At 38.7% G+C, this 18,515-nt stretch overlaps 1 protein-coding gene across 27 annotated transcripts in view; it reads right to left on the bottom strand.

Annotated features, from left to right (window-relative positions):
• The window catches only part of LOC129769323 (glutamate-gated chloride channel), a 445,802-nt gene that overhangs the window by 244,738 nt on the left and 182,549 nt on the right, over window positions 1-18,515 (bottom strand). The gene's annotated exons all lie outside the window — the stretch shown is intronic.

Genomic DNA, 18,515 nt, shown 5'->3' with positions numbered 1-18,515 from the left:
TTAGATCAGTGATTTTTGGAAGGCTGTAACTTGGTGATAAATTAATATATGAAGATGAAATTGTAGCAACCATTCATATCCCACAAACGCACAAACATTGAAGGTCCGTTTGTTCTTCGAGCTTTTACTCTCAGTACAACTTAGAACAACGTGTTCCTCTTTTTTCCTCAAAATTTTCATCGATCGAAGAAGGAAAACGGTTGACTATACCAGTATGAAATTTAGCATGATTTTTTTATGCATGCTGACTTGAAAAAAAGCCTATTAATACAAGCTCCCACTGCACCATTCGCAAAGTTGTTCGTTATTGACGTAGGATAACGAAATCCATTCATTAAATGTTTATCAATTACTAGCTGACCCGACATTTCTCGTACCAAATAACCCTCACATCACAAATTTGGCTCCATTTGTTTAATAAGTTCTTGAGTTATGCAGACATTTATGCTTCATTTGTATGCTAGCCCCTCATAGAAAAGGGGAGGAGTGTCTATTCACCATAGAAACGTTTCGTAGCAAATATGTTACGCAAGAAGCATGATTAGCCTATTTTTGTCGTTCCGAAATACTTGGCAACATTTGAGCGCACGAAATATCAAAATTGTAAACAAAACAAAGTTTTCGTCCATTGCGGTTACAAGCGATTTAATTTTAAAGGCAACCAAAATAAGGATTTTTCCAGCAAAAACTGTGTTAACTGTGTTAATTGTCAGTGTCCCAATCCTCCAGTAGATTGTTCCGGTTATTTGTGCGTTAAAAAGTATATAAAAAATTATATAAAATGCGTGAAAGGTGCAAAATAATGCAAAAGGTGCTCTGGGGGGAAGACGGTGCCCCGAAAGGAAGTCGTCGAATAATCGTCCTTATAGATTCCGATAATTTGGTAAATTTTTCACGAATATTTGCAAAACTCTGCAAGTGGAATATTGATGGCCTTTTCAGAAGTTTGTGTGTAGTTTATGAACAACCCATAATCATGAAGTACCTTAACACTGTTCCTGTTTTTTTTTACTAGACTAAACTGTTTGAAAATAACATCGCTCCGTCTCACCCCGTCATGGTCCGTTTTACCCCGCGGGCGGTCCTTCTTACCTCACCAGCGAAATAAAAAGCAATTTTTTTTCATTTCAAAAATTACTGAAAAAGCGCTAAAAAGTTATACAATCAACAGTTACACATTTTTTAGTAGTAGATTATTAGATACTCAATGATATGTAGTACAACAAATAGGGGAAGGACATTTAAATGAAAATTGGTTTTCTTAGGGGGACGGTCTTACCCCGTCTTCCTCTAGAAAAAAATATAACAACAGCAATGGCTGAATTTTATTTTCACTTTTATAAGCCTGCTACTTTTCAGAATACGACCTATAATATTGTAATATGGTGCTCCCGTGACCGAGTGGTTAGCGTCACACCTAACATGCCGGGGGTTCGGGTTCGTTTCCCGGGGGAATTTTTCGTCAAAAGAAATTTCCTCCGACTTGCACTGTGGTCACGCGTACTATAGAGCTTGCCACTCAGAATGCATTCAAGGCATGTTATCTGCCATATAAATCTACCCTAAGTACTGATAAAAATGACACAAGTAATAATACTTTGAGACAGCGAAGTTCCTCTAGGAACGTTAGTGCCATTCAAGAAGAAGAATATTGTAATTATTTCTCAAATGTTGTTCAAGGGTAGTTGATCCATTTCAAAGAGCTTAAATATGATTCCGAATTTCTGTCATTTGTAAGACCAAAAAATTTGTCTGTGTAGACACAGAGCCTCTTTAAAACAAAGAATGGAATGGAATCTGTGTCTAAATAATGTATTGTTCAAAATGCAAACAATAGTATTTTCCTGTTCATTTGTTTCATTTTGAATTCTCTGATGAATTAATCATGTCAAGTGATGAGCGATCTATAAAGAAAATTTTTTAAGTAGAATTTCTCGTATCACCTTAGTCACGAAATGGAGAAAATCCCCGTTCGTGCGAAACATTTTAATCTTCGCCTTGTTCCCCGGTGTGGGATTGTTCCGGTGTGACAAAAGATTGCACTTCGTTCCAAGACATTTACTGGCGGGCGCAAGCAACGTTTGGGAACGATTCTTAACCCAAATCGCTTCCGCAGGAGAGTGAAACAAAGCAAAAAATGAATGGCCATCGTGATGAGAATTGCAAACAAAGCTATTTCCAAACAAGTCAGGTAAAAAGGATACGCCCCGGTATCGGGTACATCAAAGAGGAAGCGTTCATAAAAGTTTATTGAAAACTGCTGCTGCCGTCTTGCTTATCCAACGTTCGGTGGCTACAATTCAGAAATCAGAATGCAGGCTGGAGCCAGAGCGAAAAGTTTAATTTGATTTTATTATCGGCCGTGTCGGATGGCAGTTTAGTGTCAAATATGTTGAGATAAACGTTCAATTCCGCTGAGGTTGCTTCTTGGCAATATACATTCTCGAGCAGGTACTGTTTATAGATTTGGTTTTCATACAAGCCATTCCACAACACTGCATGGTATCATGAAAACTGAGGCTGATGTGATCTCCTGCGTTGTTTTCGGACGTTCATGTTTAAACCGTGTCAAAATAAATTTGTTTCCTCTTCTTTGCCGCATTATGTTTCGAAGTTCTGTCTGAAAAAAATAGTGGATAACAGCGTTGGACACGAACACGAATATGAATATTTTATTTTTGGAGAATGACTGTACTAACGGTTATGAGAGTCAAATTTTACCGCAGTCATAGTGGTTTTGGAATTCGGCACTTCCATCCGTGGAAAATGCAACATCCACTTAAATCCAACGCTTTCCCACCACGCGAAGTTAATAGAAGAGGAAAGAAAATATGCTGTAACAATAGCCGAGAAGGAAAATGGTAGTCATAGCATTATCGAACCCAAATCACGTCCAAGCAGAGTGCGGTAGATCACCGAACTGCTCAAGGTCACAAGGTTGATTGAAATATACCTTTTGTGTGTCCTCATGGAAATGGAAGTTTTCCATAATGCAAGTACCATTCGAAACTAATAAATAACTTCTGGTAGCAACGTGTCGTTTCGTTTATGGGGATATATATATATATATATATATATATATATATATATATATATATATATATATATATATATATATATATATATATATATATATATATATATATATATATATATATATATATATATATATATATATATATATATATATACAGTAACCATGTGCAGTGAAAAGAATTAATTGCACAATTGTATAAATATTCTATTCCCAATGTAATCTAATATACCATATGAATTCCAGAACGAGTTTTTTCTTCAGTCGCATAGCCAATCCTATGCGGATTTCAGTTGCTTTCCGTATGTACAAAGACTTGAATCTGAAGAACAACATCTGTTACAAGTGTATTTATTTTGCTTACGCTGACTGACTGAAAAAAACAAACACATTTAATTGAACCATCGATAGAAACGATTAGGAGAAATCGAATTTTCCATTCAGGTGGAAAAAAACGACGTATTTAGAACGATTTGTGTAAACAAAACCGCGTAGTAAATCGCATTATTTACACGAAAAACGCGCAGTCCAACTTGGTTTATCTTCAGTCCTTATTGCAGATGTTTGGAATATTTTTCGTATTACCTATTTAGGATGGGTTTGATATGTAAAGTATAAGAGTTTCCTCTAAAATTTGGTTCATTGTGCTAAAATCCGGTTCATTGTGCTAAAATTGCTCCTTTTGCTTCCGAATTAAATGTTTTTTTTTCGAATGCAATAAAAGTTAGAGCGCTGTTGGATTCGTTTAAGAAAATATTACCTATAATTCTCCAATCAAATGTGCTTGAAATTATCCTTAACTTAAGGAATTATTAATTTATTTATTTCATTATTTTGAAGGTCGAAATGCCCGAAAGCCCACAAATTTCTCTATGTGCCATAAAAACACCATGCCACCGGCAAAAGCTACTGTCAAATTGCTGATATTGTCCGACTGAGTAAATAAGACGCGATCATGAAGTCCACAAAAAAACCGAATCTTAACGAATTGACAGGCCTATCGTAGCTAAAGTTAATCAGAGGTTGAGATTTCAAAACAAATAGAGATTGAGTTCTCCATCACATCTCAAAAAGTGCGAAATCGACTTCATAACAGGGTTTTAAAGGTCGAGTGGCATTTAAGAAACCATGGCTACAAACATTGTAAAACGGCTAGAGTAACATCAACATCAATTACCTTTTCCTGTGCATGTAGAGCCAGAGCTCGAATTTATTGATACAATAATCACAAAAGAGTTTTATCTGGACATATTGAAGCGAAAGTTTCCAGCAAGTTCGCAAAATATAACCGCATAACCACATTCCAGGACGATGGAGATATAAAACATACCTCGATGCTGGTATTAAATATGTCCAAGAAAATAAAAATCAATGTTTTGGAGTTACCAGCTCAATCTCCTGACACTGCCTCAATGGAACATTTGTTGTCTGTTTTGAAGGCAAAGGTTGAAGAAAATAACCCACCAATTCTTCAACAGCTAAGGCAAATAATTTCAACTGAGTAGAACAAAATCGCACCCAAAACTACAGCCAAGCGTATTGAGTCAATGCCATGGCGATGTCATTCATGCAATGAATGGTTATACAAAATATAAAGTGAATATCCGGAGTAAAGTGTATATACTTTTTGACGTAGGACCAGAGATGCCAACCAATTTTTGAAGAAGCTGGAAAAATCCCACCCCACCCCCCTTAGAGAGGGGGTGGTGTGTCTCACTGCCGTAAAAACATAAAACATTTATTGCACTCTATAACCTTCACATGCCAAATTTGGTTTTATTTGCTTTATTAATGCTCGAGTAATGCCCCACCCACCAAAAGAGAGGGGAGGGGTATCTAATCACCATAGAAACATTTGTTGCACCCTAAAGTTTTCATATGCCTAATTTGGTTTAATTTGCTTGATTAATTCTCGAATAATGCAGAGATGTGTGTTTCATTTGTATGGTAGCCCACTCCAAGAGAGGAGGGAGGGGTATCTAACCATCATAGAATCAATTATTGCATCCTAAAACCTCCACATGGCGAATTTTGTTTCATCTGCTTGATTAATTATCGATAAATTTAGAAATTTGTGTTTCATTTGTTTAAATTCCGAAAGTAAATTGAAATAAAACACACTTAGAATTCGATGAAACTTTTATTTCAAATTAAAGTTTGGTTTATGCCATTATGTGTGAAATACAACATCATTGAAATGTCCACCTAGGGCTTCCTCGCACACCTTGAACCGGAACAGGTAACTTTCGATGACTTTTCGGCACATATGGGGCGGTATCTCTGTCATAACTTCACGAATGTTGTCTTTCAAATGTTCAAGAGTTTGCGGGGAGTTGGCATAGACACGGTCTTTCGCATAACCCCACAAAAAATAGTCTAGCGGGTTCAAATCGCATGATCTGGACGGCCAACATCAAAACGCGAAATTATGCGTCCCTCGAATTTCGTTCGCAATATGGCCATGTTCGGTCGTGTTGTGTGGCACGTGGCGCCGTCCTGCTAAAACCACATGTCATCCGTATCCATATCTTCAATTTGTGGCAAAAAAAAATCGGTTAACATGCGGCCATAGCGCTCACCATTCACAGTAGGCCGTCGACCAAAATCCGTCCGTAATGCTCGAAAAACATTTGCCGGTTTTTCATCATTTTTATAGTATAATTTAACAAAATTAACACGTTGTGCGATGCTAAAACGATCCATATTGTAAAATGGCAGACACTCAACTTACGATATGACGCTTTGGTTGACAGCTATGTCAAACGGTTGTCAGCGCAGGGCTGTATACTTTCGGAAGCCCGAAATGGAAAACCCTGTATATAGATGGAAAATTAATTATCGGTCAGTAGGGCAAACATGTTAAGCCTGATGATTTTCGTGAACGATACAAGCAAATCTAGCTCACCTGTAGTATATGTCAAACCACGTTGAACTCGAACATCGATATGCATACGTGATACATGAGAGAGAGAAACAATTTCATTCTGGGGGAATCATTTCAATATGCAATGAAGTCCATTTGACGGGGATGAATGAGATGCAATAGTCGAGTCGCATAGTGAGATAGCAACTAAACGCCCGAATGACTGTTGAGCCATGTTGACGGAGAAATAAAGTCTATTTGACGGGAAAGAATGAAATGAGATAGTCGAGTGGCAGAGTAAGATAGCAACTAAACAACTGAATGACTGTTCAGTCATGTTGACGGACAAACTGCTGGAAGAAGCCAAAACTCATTTCCAATTGAATACGAAGGCGATTTCTTCATAGTCCACTGACTATTCTCAGTTGAATATGACTTAGCCGAGTCGTGATAATTAGCACCGTTACCCCTGTTCATTCGACCCTGAGAACCATTGAAATTTTTTACTTACATTCTGCTTTACAAATAAAATCAATAAATAGAACACTTTGGCAAATAAAAAAATCTGTCAAAACACAACAGGTTCAGGGGTCTTCGCAGCCTAATTGGTTGCGTGCCCGCTACTAAGCAAACAATCATGAGCTTATAACTCAGGGCCCTCAACTGACCATCTTTGTGTGTTATTCTAGCTACTTCGTCCATGCATCAATCATCATGTGATGGTGATCCCAGCCTCTCACTCCCCATACGATCGATCTGCTGCATCGGTAATAGGTGCTATTTATAAACACAACAATGGAAGCCTCATATCAACAGCCCCGCTGTGTCCAACTGTGAACATTCGAACAATAGGAATATTCTTACGCCGAAAACATGTGTTGTTTGTCGATAGAATAGGAATACTCTCACGCCTAAACGGCTAATGTGTAATAGATAAAAATGTGTATCGATGAGATAGGAATACTCTTACGCCTAAATGGCTACTGTGCAACATACAACAGGAGGAAAAATGTACACGAAAAAAATCGGCTCTGTTACGGTTGAATTGCTTGATGAGCCTAATAATAAAAAAAATGAACAGGAGGGATAAAAAAATAGGTTCATATTTTTATAATACATCGGTAGATGTCACTTAAAATCGATTAAACCACATAAAAAGTAATCGTCATCAGGTGCGGATTACAGACCACTACGATTTATTAAAATTAAATAAACAGTCAATTGCAGTCGTAGTACACGCAACATTATCTATGGATTGATCACCATCTAATATTAATAATCAATTATTGCTTAACCCGTCGCAATTTGCAAATAATGCGGCTGGTCGTTGAATGTGGTTAGTTTCAAAACGGTGGGTGGAACATAAAAAATTTGATATGCAAACGTTTTTGGCGTCATTTATTGAACGTTCCGTAAAATTAAATTCGCGTTTAGTTTACTATGCTGGAGAAGGGTATGTTATAAGGGAACCTGCTGCAGTTCGTTCGTTTAACTTGCAAATGGTTGGGTTTGGTTATTATTATTGATGTGAACTGTGGTTAACTACCGGGTGATTTATAGCAACGTGAGTCTCCGAGAAAAAAAAATAGAGAAAAGAACGTTTAAATGGGCCTCCTTTTTTCAGTACATTTAGAGTTAATACCTTTTTATTGACATTGAAAACGATGGTAATTTTGAATTATTGTCCTCCGAGATCATGCGATTTATTACCATTGGAATATGTCTATTGGGCACCGATATTCAGCAGAGGATTGACGCCATAAATAACCTTCATATCACAGAAAATGATCGAAAATTAGGATTCCTCCGGGCCAACCGTGGTAGCAATATGCTGACAATTATATTCAGAGAAAAAAAGGAAAATAATCAGGGATTTGTTCAAAGACAAATTCATGGCAATTAACACACTTTATCTGTGTTTTAATCTAATTTAAAATTCTATATCTCTGAAAAAAGGCTATCCTGTACATTCTTTTGATGTGAATTATGTCTACAGACCAAAGTTCCAAAGTTTCCCCCTTCAACAAAGAAAATGATTAACGAACACAAACTTCCTTGTGTGTCATAACTTCAAGAACGATTTTCAACTCAATTTGCAACGATGCCACACCCTATAATCCATTTTCTGACATGCCACCACACGCAGTGGAACGCACAGCAGAAGAAGCAACATTTGGGCGTTGAGTAATTCATGAGGCAAATAATGCTGTTTGCCACCTCCCATCAAACATTCCCCCCTCATATCACGGCGAAGACATTCTTCATGGCCCCATATTTGTGTCACAGCAACGTGGCTTATACACAGCACAATAATCCCGAGAAATAACATGTCCTGGGGGTGCACAAATAACAGATGCGAGCACACGCACACGTGATGTGTCAGTTTACCGGTTTCTCTCTGTCTCTCCGAATTATTGATTGCAACATCAATTACAAGTACGTTAAGAAAATTACTCCCTGGAACCACATCCACATGCCTTCGCCGCATTAGTTCCAGCAACGAGTAATACAGGGTAAATTTTTGTAGGTTCGTTTCTCACTTTAAAATTAAACATACAAAAATGGTAAAAAGATGATTGGTTCCTGCTGTTAACTTATTGGAGATGATTTCATTCAAATGGTGACTGCGACTACACTTGAAATTGTCCATGCGAAAGGTCCTATTTTCTATTATTTTGGCTGGTATTTCACGTCGTTTTCGTCTTCCAAAATCTGCACAATTTGCAGACAATGTTCAAGTATCAGTTTATTCATGATGAAATAACAAATCAAACTAAACACAAAACTAGTGACAGCTGATGAATTTCATGTCAACTCACCTGTGAGTGAAACGTTGTGGGTGTAAAGACATTGATAATTTAAGCAGCTTTGCATACTTGAAGTCTTCAAAAAAGAATTTGAACTACTTTTTGAACTGGACCAAAAAAAATTTCTTAATTTTTTACAACAATTTATAACTCAAAAACTATGATACCTACAAATTTCTGGTTGAAGGATATTGTTGAAATTTTTATAGAAAAATACTATTTTTTTTAAAAAACATGACTCTGAAAAAAGTAGTTTAAAAATTGAAATTCATTTCTCCTAAAAACGTTTTTTTTAATTCTAGAAAAAAATACATGAAAAGACCTTACAATTTCATATTCATATTTATTTAGAAAGTTAACAGGCTGAACATGAATGCCCTATTACTTCAAGATAAAACTACCTGTATATTAATACTACCAACTAAATACTTATTTGTTAACAACGAAGTGTCTAGTATTATTAACATTGAGTGAGAGCAATACAGTACAATTTCTTGAGGGATGAACGAGAAATATGACAGTCAAAAACAGAACTACAGGAGGTACAAAAAGTTCTGGGAACGCAGATACCGGCGATTGATGTTGAAATTTATCAACCGGAGGAGCTCAGGACACTCAATGTTTGATGTGATCAAATCTGATGTGAATAGCGCTTTTGCGACATCTCTTCTAATAAGTCTAGCCCTATTAGCTTGCAACGGTTCTCGTAGCTGGGAAGATTCAGTGGATCAGTCCACGAAAGATTATGTAGGGTGAATCGAATGAATTTTCGCTGAATTGATTCAATTCGCTGAATATTATTTTGGTAATACGGAGACCGCACCACGCAAGCATAAAGGGTGTGTCACATCAAATTGCATCACGGAAAAAACGCTGTAGAAATTCGCCCAGTAGACCGATCCTTTTGAAAATTTTAGACAGTAAAATATAAAACAACTTTTGGCATTTTCTTTTTTTCATACTTCGAGCCCAAGCCCGTACGCTCGCACCTTCCTCTTTACCCCGTCCATAAGGTTCTGTACAACGTCAGGTTGTAGTTTTTTTTTTTAATAGAAATCCATTTTCTCTTGAAGTTCGCCTCCGATTTGACAACTTTTGGGTTCTTCCGGAGGGCCTGCTTCATAATCGCCCAATATTTCTCTATTGGGCGAAGCTCCGGCGCGTTGGGCGGGTTCATTTCCTTTGACACGAAGGTGACCCCGTTGGCTTCGTACCACTCCAACACGTCCTTTGAATAGTGGCACGAAGCGAGATCCGGCCAGAAGATGGTCGGGCCCTCGTGCTCCTTCAATAGTGGTAGTAAGCGCTTCTGTAGGCACTCCTTAAGGTAAACCTGCCCGTTTACCGTGCCGGTCATCACGAAGGGGGCGCTCCGCTTTCCGCAAGAGCAGATCGCTTGCCACACCATGTACTTTTTGGCAAACTTGGATAGTTTCTGCTTGCGAATCTCCTCCGGAACGCTGAATTTGTCCTGAATTTGAACGCTGAAGAACAACAGGCCCGGCAGCTGACGAAAGTCCGCTTTGACGTAGGTTTCGTCGTCCATTACCAGGCAATGCGGCTTCGTCAGCCTTTCGGTGTACAGCTTCCGGACTCGCGTCTTTCCCACCATGTTTTGCCTTTCGTCGCGGTTAGGAGCCTTCTGAACCTTGTATATACGCAGGCCCCCCCGCTGCTTGGTCCGCTGGACGAATTAACTTGACAAATTCAGCTTATTGGCGACATCCCGGACCGAACTTCTCGGATCACGTCTAAACTGCTTAACTACGCGCTTGTGATCTTTTTCACTGACGGAGCATCCATTTTTGCCGTTCTTCACCTTCCGGTCGATGGTTAGGTTCTCGAAGTATCGTTTTAGTACTCTGCTGACCGTGGATTGGACGATTCCCAGCATCTTACCGATGTCCCGATGTACAACTCCGGATTCTCGAAATGAGTGCACAGGATTCATTCACGACGCTCTTTTTCGTTCGACGACATTTTTCCAAATTTACAAAAAATTGACAGTGAAGCATGGCCAACGTGATCTATACACTCTTATCTGATTATAAGCGAAAGCTGAAGATATAATTCCTAAAAATTAAATTTCTACAGCGTTTTTTCCGTGATGCAATTTGATGTGACACACCCTCTATTTGAGAGTCGAACGAACCAGCGCACAAAAGAGAGCCTTGATGCAGTGTATATTTTTAAAATGTTTAGTCACGCGAGAAATAAAACCAAGAGTTTTCGATGATTTCGAGCAGAGATATGATATGTGCTCTCGGAATGTTAATTTCGAGTCCAGTATGATGCCGAGATCTTTGATGGTTTCTACACGGTTCAATGTTTGGCCATGTAGCCTATATTTATAATTTATCAACGTTCGCTTTCGTGAAAATGAGATTACCGAACATTTCAATGGATTCGAATCCATTCTGTTAGCTATGCACCATTCGGCAAAAATATCCAGTTGATCTGGTAGTCTTGCAGCATCACCAATGTAGATTACTGAGTGGAACAGTTTAAAATCATCTGCATATGATAGTTTGGAGCATCTCTGGATAAAGTTTACATCGTTGAGATATAGCGGGAAAATGTACGGACCAAGATGACTGCCTTGATGCCTTGACTCGGAAGGAACCAGATATTGTGTCACCAATTTTTACAGACATATCAGCGATCAGTGAGATAGGAACGTAGCCAATTTAAGAAAGGGCCATTGAATCCAAGGCATTGGAGCTTAGCTATTGCGATATCATGGTTGATAGTATCAAACGCTGCAGAGAAATCAGTATATATAGCGTCGATTTGTTAACGCGATTCTTATATACGTGCTATGTAGGATGTATATACAACAAGGTTTGTGCAAGTTGACCTTTTAGGCATGAATCCATGTTGTTCCTCGGCTATATAATGTTTTCAAGTATGGGTGATAAATTCCAGTATGATCATCTCGAAGAACTTAGATACGGCACCCAGACAGGCGATTCCTCTGTAGTTTCTGACATCTTTTTTGCTGCCTTTTTTGAAAACAGGAAAAACGTATGACTTTTTCCATGCTTTTGGAAAAGTACCAGATACGATGGAGCGATGAAACAAGATGCTCAACGGTAACGAGCGGCAGCCAGAGCACTTCTCCAAAATAAAAGAAGGAATACCATCGGGTCCAGTATTCGAAGAACTCTTCAATTTACTGCAGGCATCGCGTACAATAGTGGCACATTTGTGGAAAACAGGCCAGGTACATTACTAAAGACTGTATCCACTTGATCGCTGGTGAGATTCTCGATGACAAAAACACTGTTGAATTGTTCACGAAACAACTCACAGATACTTTCCTTGGTAGATGCTTCAACGTTGTCTCGCCTCATCACAGTAGGTAGGCCAGACTCTTTCCTTTGGCCGTCGACATACCTCCAGAATCCTCTTGGATAAACTGGCCAGACGTCCAGCGTTACGCGAGACAGTCCCGCATTTCAACAAAATGTCCCGCTTAGGATTACGTCCCGCGAAACGTCCCGCATTTGGCAAAAGGAACGAAAATGTCCCGCGATATCAATATATTTCAGTATTACAATTTGATCATGTTGATCTTCTTAAATGGATGAACCTCAAAATGAAACTTTCATTTGTCAGACTGTTCAAGAGCGCTTCCAATGCATTCAACGAATAATACGTTGAGCTGGTTTCATCGCACCGACAGTGGACTTTTTGTTTAGAGAGTGTTAACAGGAAACGACAGCAACAAAAGCGGAATTTTTATAAAGATTTGATTTTTATAATGATTTATTTTTAAGATTTTAATAAAGATTTATAATGATTTTTATAAAAGTCCCCTATTGATCCGCAGGGACCAACGTGAGTCAAACGAAAAATTCATCTTTGGTTCTCTAGCTCGGTCAGGGCTTAACGTGTTAAATAAGCCGGAAGAACTAGTGTATGCTGGACAGGAAGAGGCAGGGTTGTTTGATGAAATATCGCAAATAAAGAAAATGTTGGCCGGTACCTCAATCATGGCTGATGAAAAGATGTATGTCGACATATTATTTTACCTTTCCGTGGCTTTGGTAGTTAGCTATCTCTCCATTTTGGCCATTCGCTTAAAAGTTTTCTATAGGCCGCAGCAGCCGATCCATTATCCATTCTCCAGTGATCTTTTGGCACAATGGGCTGATCCCCGTTTCGGCATAAAGACCACATCACCTTCGCAAGTTTCGGCAAGCACTTCGTACTAAAAAATCATGAAGTTGCTTGACAGTGCTGCTGCTGCTTATCAACAGCCTTGAATGATTTTTGTTGTAGGCTTAATAAACGTAATATTTAAGGAAAATTTGTTCCATTAAATTATTTTTTGTAGTTTTTTTCATCGCCATCCGAAAATAGTTCATTTTTTAATGCATACGTAACTAAATTGGATGAAAAATGTATTGGAATTTTCGAGCATTCCATTCGGTAATTTGATGAAAATTGTTGAATTTGAATCGTGCTTGCCAGGCTCTAATGTTCTAACTGAGCGAGTAATTTTCAGGCGTAAACAAAATCTAAACCACCGAAAAATCACAACTGAATGACGATACTCAGAAAGAAATAATACAAATCAGGTTTAATTGCAAGGACACATGTTAAGTGTTTCACGAATAAATGAGACTCGCTTAACTATGGTTTATTTTCACATAACGTATATACATAACGTTTTGTTTTTTGTGTCCCGCGTTAGACCTTTGACCATCTGGTCACATTGCTCTTGGAATAACACGTAAATTAGATTGAATGTGATATTGATGAGCAACAATACAGAGCTTTGTTCAAACGTTTAATTTTCAACAAGTCACCCATAGATCGGAAGATGAGCACTCTTACAGGGATAGAGTTTTTCTAACAAAAACTTTTTCATGTTTTCATTGAAAAAATACTATTAATGTTTAACTCGTAACATTTTCATGCATAAATCATCGCGATTTACATGTTCTGCCAACTTTTTTCTATTTGAAAACTTGTCAAGAACATGTCTAACGTGAGAATTGACACACAAAAATATTACGAGTAAAACATAATTTTTTCAGGAGTCTCCATACAAAAATGCCATACGTTCCAGAAACTATTGAAGATAGAAAATTTACGTCTTCGACAGAAGTTCATGTTTTAATAAGATCTTAAACTTTGTCGAGTACACTATTTCGCTATCTTGATATGGATTAAAGGGAGTGTCACATCAAATTGCATCACGGAAAAAACGCTGTAGAAATTCGCCCAGTAGACCGATCCTTTTGAAAATTTTAGACAGTAAAATAAAAACTATTAAACAACTTTTAGCATTTTCTTTTTATTCATACTTCGAGCCCAAACCGGTATGCTCGCACCTTCCTCTTTACCCCGTCCATAAGGTTCTGTACAACGTCAGGTTGTAGTTTTTTTTTGAACAGAAATCCATTTTCTCTTGAAGTCCGCCTCCGATTTGACAACTTTTGGGTTCTTCCGGAGGGCCTGCTTCATAATCGCGGGTTCATTTCCTTTGGCACGAAGGTACCCCGTTGGCTTCGTACCACTCCAACACGTCCTTTGAATAGTGGCACGAAGCGAAATCCGGCCAGAAGATGGTCGGGCCCTCGTGCTGCTTCAATAGTGGTAGTAAGCGCTTCTGTAGGCACTCCTTAAGGTAAACCTGCCTGTTTACCGTGCCGGTCATCACGAAGGGGGCGCTCCGCTTTTCGCAAGAGCAGATCGCTTGCCACACCATGTACTTTTTGTCAAACTTGGATAGTTTCTGCTTGCGAATCTCCTCCGGAACGCTGAATTTGTCCTCTGCGGAGAACAACAACAGGCCCGGCAGCTGACGAAAGTCCGCTTTGACGTAGGTTTCGTCGTCCATTACCAGGCAATGCAGCTTCGTCAGCATTTCGGTGTACAGCTTCCGGGCTCGCGTCTTCCCCACCATGTTTTGCCTTTCGTCGCGGTTAGGAGCCTTCTGAACCTTGTATGTACGCAGGCCCTCCCGCTGCTTGGTCCGCTGGACGAATGAACTTGACAAATTCAGCTTATTGGCGACATCCCGGAACGAACTTCTCGGATCACGTCTAAACTGCTTAACTACGCGCTTGTGATCTTTTTCACTGACGGAGCATCCATTTTTGCCGTTCTTCACCTTCCGGTCGATGGTTAGGTTCTCGAAGTATCGTTTTAGTACTCTGCTGACCGTGGATTGGACGATTCCCAGCATCTTACCGATGTCCCGATGTACAACTCCGGATTCTCGAAATGAGTGCACAGGATTCATTCACGACGCTCTTTTTCGTTCGACGACATTTTTCCAAATTTACAAAAAATTGACAGTGAAGCATGGCCAACGTGATCTATACACTCTTATCTGATTATAAGCGAAAGCTGAAGATATAATTCCTAAAAATTAAATTTCTACAGCGTTTTTTCCGTGATGCAATTTGATGTGACACACCCTCTATTTGAGAGTCGAACGAACCAGCGCACAAAAGAGAGCCTTGATGCAGTGTATATTTTTAAAATGTTTAGTCACGCGAGAAATAAAACCAAGAGTTTTCGATGATTTCGAGCAGAGATATGATATGTGCTCTCGGAATGTTAATTTCGAGTCCAGTATGATGCCGAGATCTTTGATGGTTTCTACACGGTTCAATGTTTGGCCATGTAGCCTATATTTATAATTTATCAACGTTCGCTTTCGTGAAAATGAGATTACCGAACATTTCAATGGATTCGAATCCATTCTGTTAGCTATGCACCATTCGGCAAAAATATCCAGTTGATCTGGTAGTCTTGCAGCATCACCAATATAGATTACTGAGTGGAACAGTTTAAAATCATCTGCATATGATAGTTTGGAGCATCTCTGGATAAAGTTTACATCGTTGAGATATAGCGGGAAAATGTACGGACCAAGATGACTGCCTTGATGCCTTGACTCGGAAGGAACCAGATATTGTGTCACCAATTTTTACAGACATATCAGCGATCAGTGAGATAGGAACGTAGCCAATTTAAGAAAGGACCATTGAATCCAAGGCGTTGGAGCTTAGCTATTGCGATATCATGGTTGATAGTATCAAACGCTGCAGAGAAATCAGTATATATAGCGTCGATTTGTTAACGCGATTCTTATATACGTGCTATGTAGGATGTATATACAACAAGGTTTGTGCAAGTTGACCTTTTAGGCATGAATCCATGTTGTTCCTCGGCTATATAATGTTTTCAAGTATGGGTGATAAATTCCAGTATGATCATCTCGAACAACTTAGATACGGCACCCAGACAGGCGATTCCTCTGTAGTTTCTGACATCTTTTTTGCTGCCTTTTTTGAAAACAGGAAAAACGTATGACTTTTTCCATGCTTTTGGAAAAGTACCAGATACGATGGAGCGATGAAACAAGATGCTCAACGGTAACGAGCGGCTGCCAGAGCACTTCTCCAAAATAAAAGAAGGAATACCATCGGGTCCAGTATTCGAAGAACTCTTCAATTTACTGCAGGCATCGCATACAATAGTGGCACATTTGTGGAAAACATGCCAGGTACATTACTAAAGACTGTATCCACTTGATCGCTGGTGAGATTCTCGATGACAAAAACGCTGTTGAATTGTTCACGAAACAACTCACAGATACTTTCCTTGGTAGATGCTTCAACGTTGTCTCGCCTCATCACAGTAGGTAGGCCAGACTCTTTCCTTTGGCCGTCGACATACCTCCAGAATCCTCTTGGATAAACTGGCCAGACGTCCCGCGTTACGCGAGACAGTCCCGCATTTCAACAAAATGTCCCGCGTAGGATTACGTCCCGCATTTGGCAAAAGGAACGAAAATGTCCCGCGATATCAATATATTTCAGTATTACAATTTGATCATGTTGATCTTCTTAAATGGATGAACCTCAAAATGAAACTTTCTTTTGTCAGACTGTTCAAGAGCGCTTCCAATGCATTCAACGAATAATACGTTGAGCTGGTTTCATCGCACCGACAGTGGACTTTTTGTTTAGAGAGTGTTAACAGGAAACGACAGCAACAAAAGCGGAATTTTTATAAAGATTTGATTTTTATAAAGATTTATTTTTAAGATTTTAATAAATTTATAATGATTTTTATAAAAGTCCCCTATTGATCCGCAGGGACCAACGTGAGTCAAACGAAAAATTCATCTATGGTTCTCTAGCTCGGTCTGGGCTTAACGTGTTAAATAAGCCGGAAGAACTAGTGTATGCTGGACAGGAAGAGGCAGGGTTGTTTGATGAAATATCGCAAATAAAGAAAATGTTGGCCGGTACCTCAATCATGGCTGATGAAAAGATGTATGTCGACATGTTATTTAACCCTTTCCGTGGCTTTGGTAGTTAGCTATCTCTCCATTTTGGCCATTCGCTTAAAAGTTTTCTATAGGCCGCAGCAGCCGATCCATTATCCATTCTCCAGTGATCTTTTGGCATAATGGGCTGATCCCCGTTTCGGCATAAAGACCACATCACCTTCGCAAGTTTCGGCAAGCACTTCGTACTAAAAAATCATGAAGTTGCTTGACAGTGCTGCTGCTGCTTATCAACAGCCTTGAATGATTTTTGTTGTAGGCTTAATAAACGTAATATTTAAGGAAAATTTGTTCCATTAAATTATTTTTTGTAGTTTTTTTCATCGCCATCCGAAAATAGTTCATTTTTTAATGCATACGTAACTAAATTGGATGAAAAATGTATTGGAATTTTCGAGCATTCCATTCGGTAATTTGATGAAAATTGTTGAATTTGAATCGTGCTTGCCAGGCTCTAATGTTCTAACTGAGCGAGTAATTTTCAGGCGTAAACAAAATCCAAACCACCGAAAAATCACAACTGAATGACGATACTCAGAAAGAAATAATACAAATCAGGTTTAATTGCAAGGACACATGTTAAGTGTTTCACGAATAAATGAGACTCGCTTAACTATGGTTTATTTTCACATAACGTATATACATAACGTTTTGTTTTTTGTGTCCCGCGTTAGACCTTTGACCATCTGGTCACATTGCTCTTGGAATAACACGTAAATTAGATTGAATGTGATATTGATGAGCAACAATACAGAGCTTTGTTCAAACGTTTAATTTTCAACAAGTCACCCATAGATCGGAAGATGAGCACTCTTACAGGGATAGAGTTTTTCTAACAAAAACTTTTTCATGTTTTCATTGAAAAAATACTATTAATGTTTAACTCGTAACATTTTCATGCATAAATCATCGCGATTTACATGTTCTGCCAACTTTTTTCTATTTGAAAACTTGTCAAGAACATGTCTAACGTGAGAATTGACACACAAAAATATTACGAGTAAAACATAATTTTTTCAGGAGTCTCCATACAAAAATGCCATACGTTCCAGAAACTATTGAAGATAGAAAATTTACGTCTTCGACAGAAGTTCATGTTTTAATAAGATCTTAAACTTTGTCGAGTACACTATTTCGCTATCTTGATATGGATTAAAGGGAGTGTCACATCAAATTGCATCACGGAAAAAACGCTGTAGAAATTCGCCCAGTAGACCGATCCTTTTGAAAATTTTAGACAGTAAAATAAAAACTATTAAACAACTTTTAGCATTTTCTTTTTATTCATACTTCGAGCCCAAACCGGTATGCTCGCACCTTCCTCTTTACCCCGTCCATAAGGTTCTGTACAACGTCAGGTTGTAGTTTTTTTTTGAACAGAAATCCATTTTCTCTTGAAGTCCGCCTCCGATTTGACAACTTTTGGGTTCTTCCGGAGGGCCTGCTTCATAATCGCGGGTTCATTTCCTTTGGCACGAAGGTGCCCCGTTGGCT

The sequence above is a fragment of the Toxorhynchites rutilus genome, chromosome 2 (assembly GCF_029784135.1).
Source record: "Toxorhynchites rutilus septentrionalis strain SRP chromosome 2, ASM2978413v1, whole genome shotgun sequence".
Classification (NCBI taxonomy): domain Eukaryota; kingdom Metazoa; phylum Arthropoda; class Insecta; order Diptera; family Culicidae; genus Toxorhynchites; species Toxorhynchites rutilus.
This window is presented reverse-complemented; position numbering and strand designations above follow the sequence as displayed.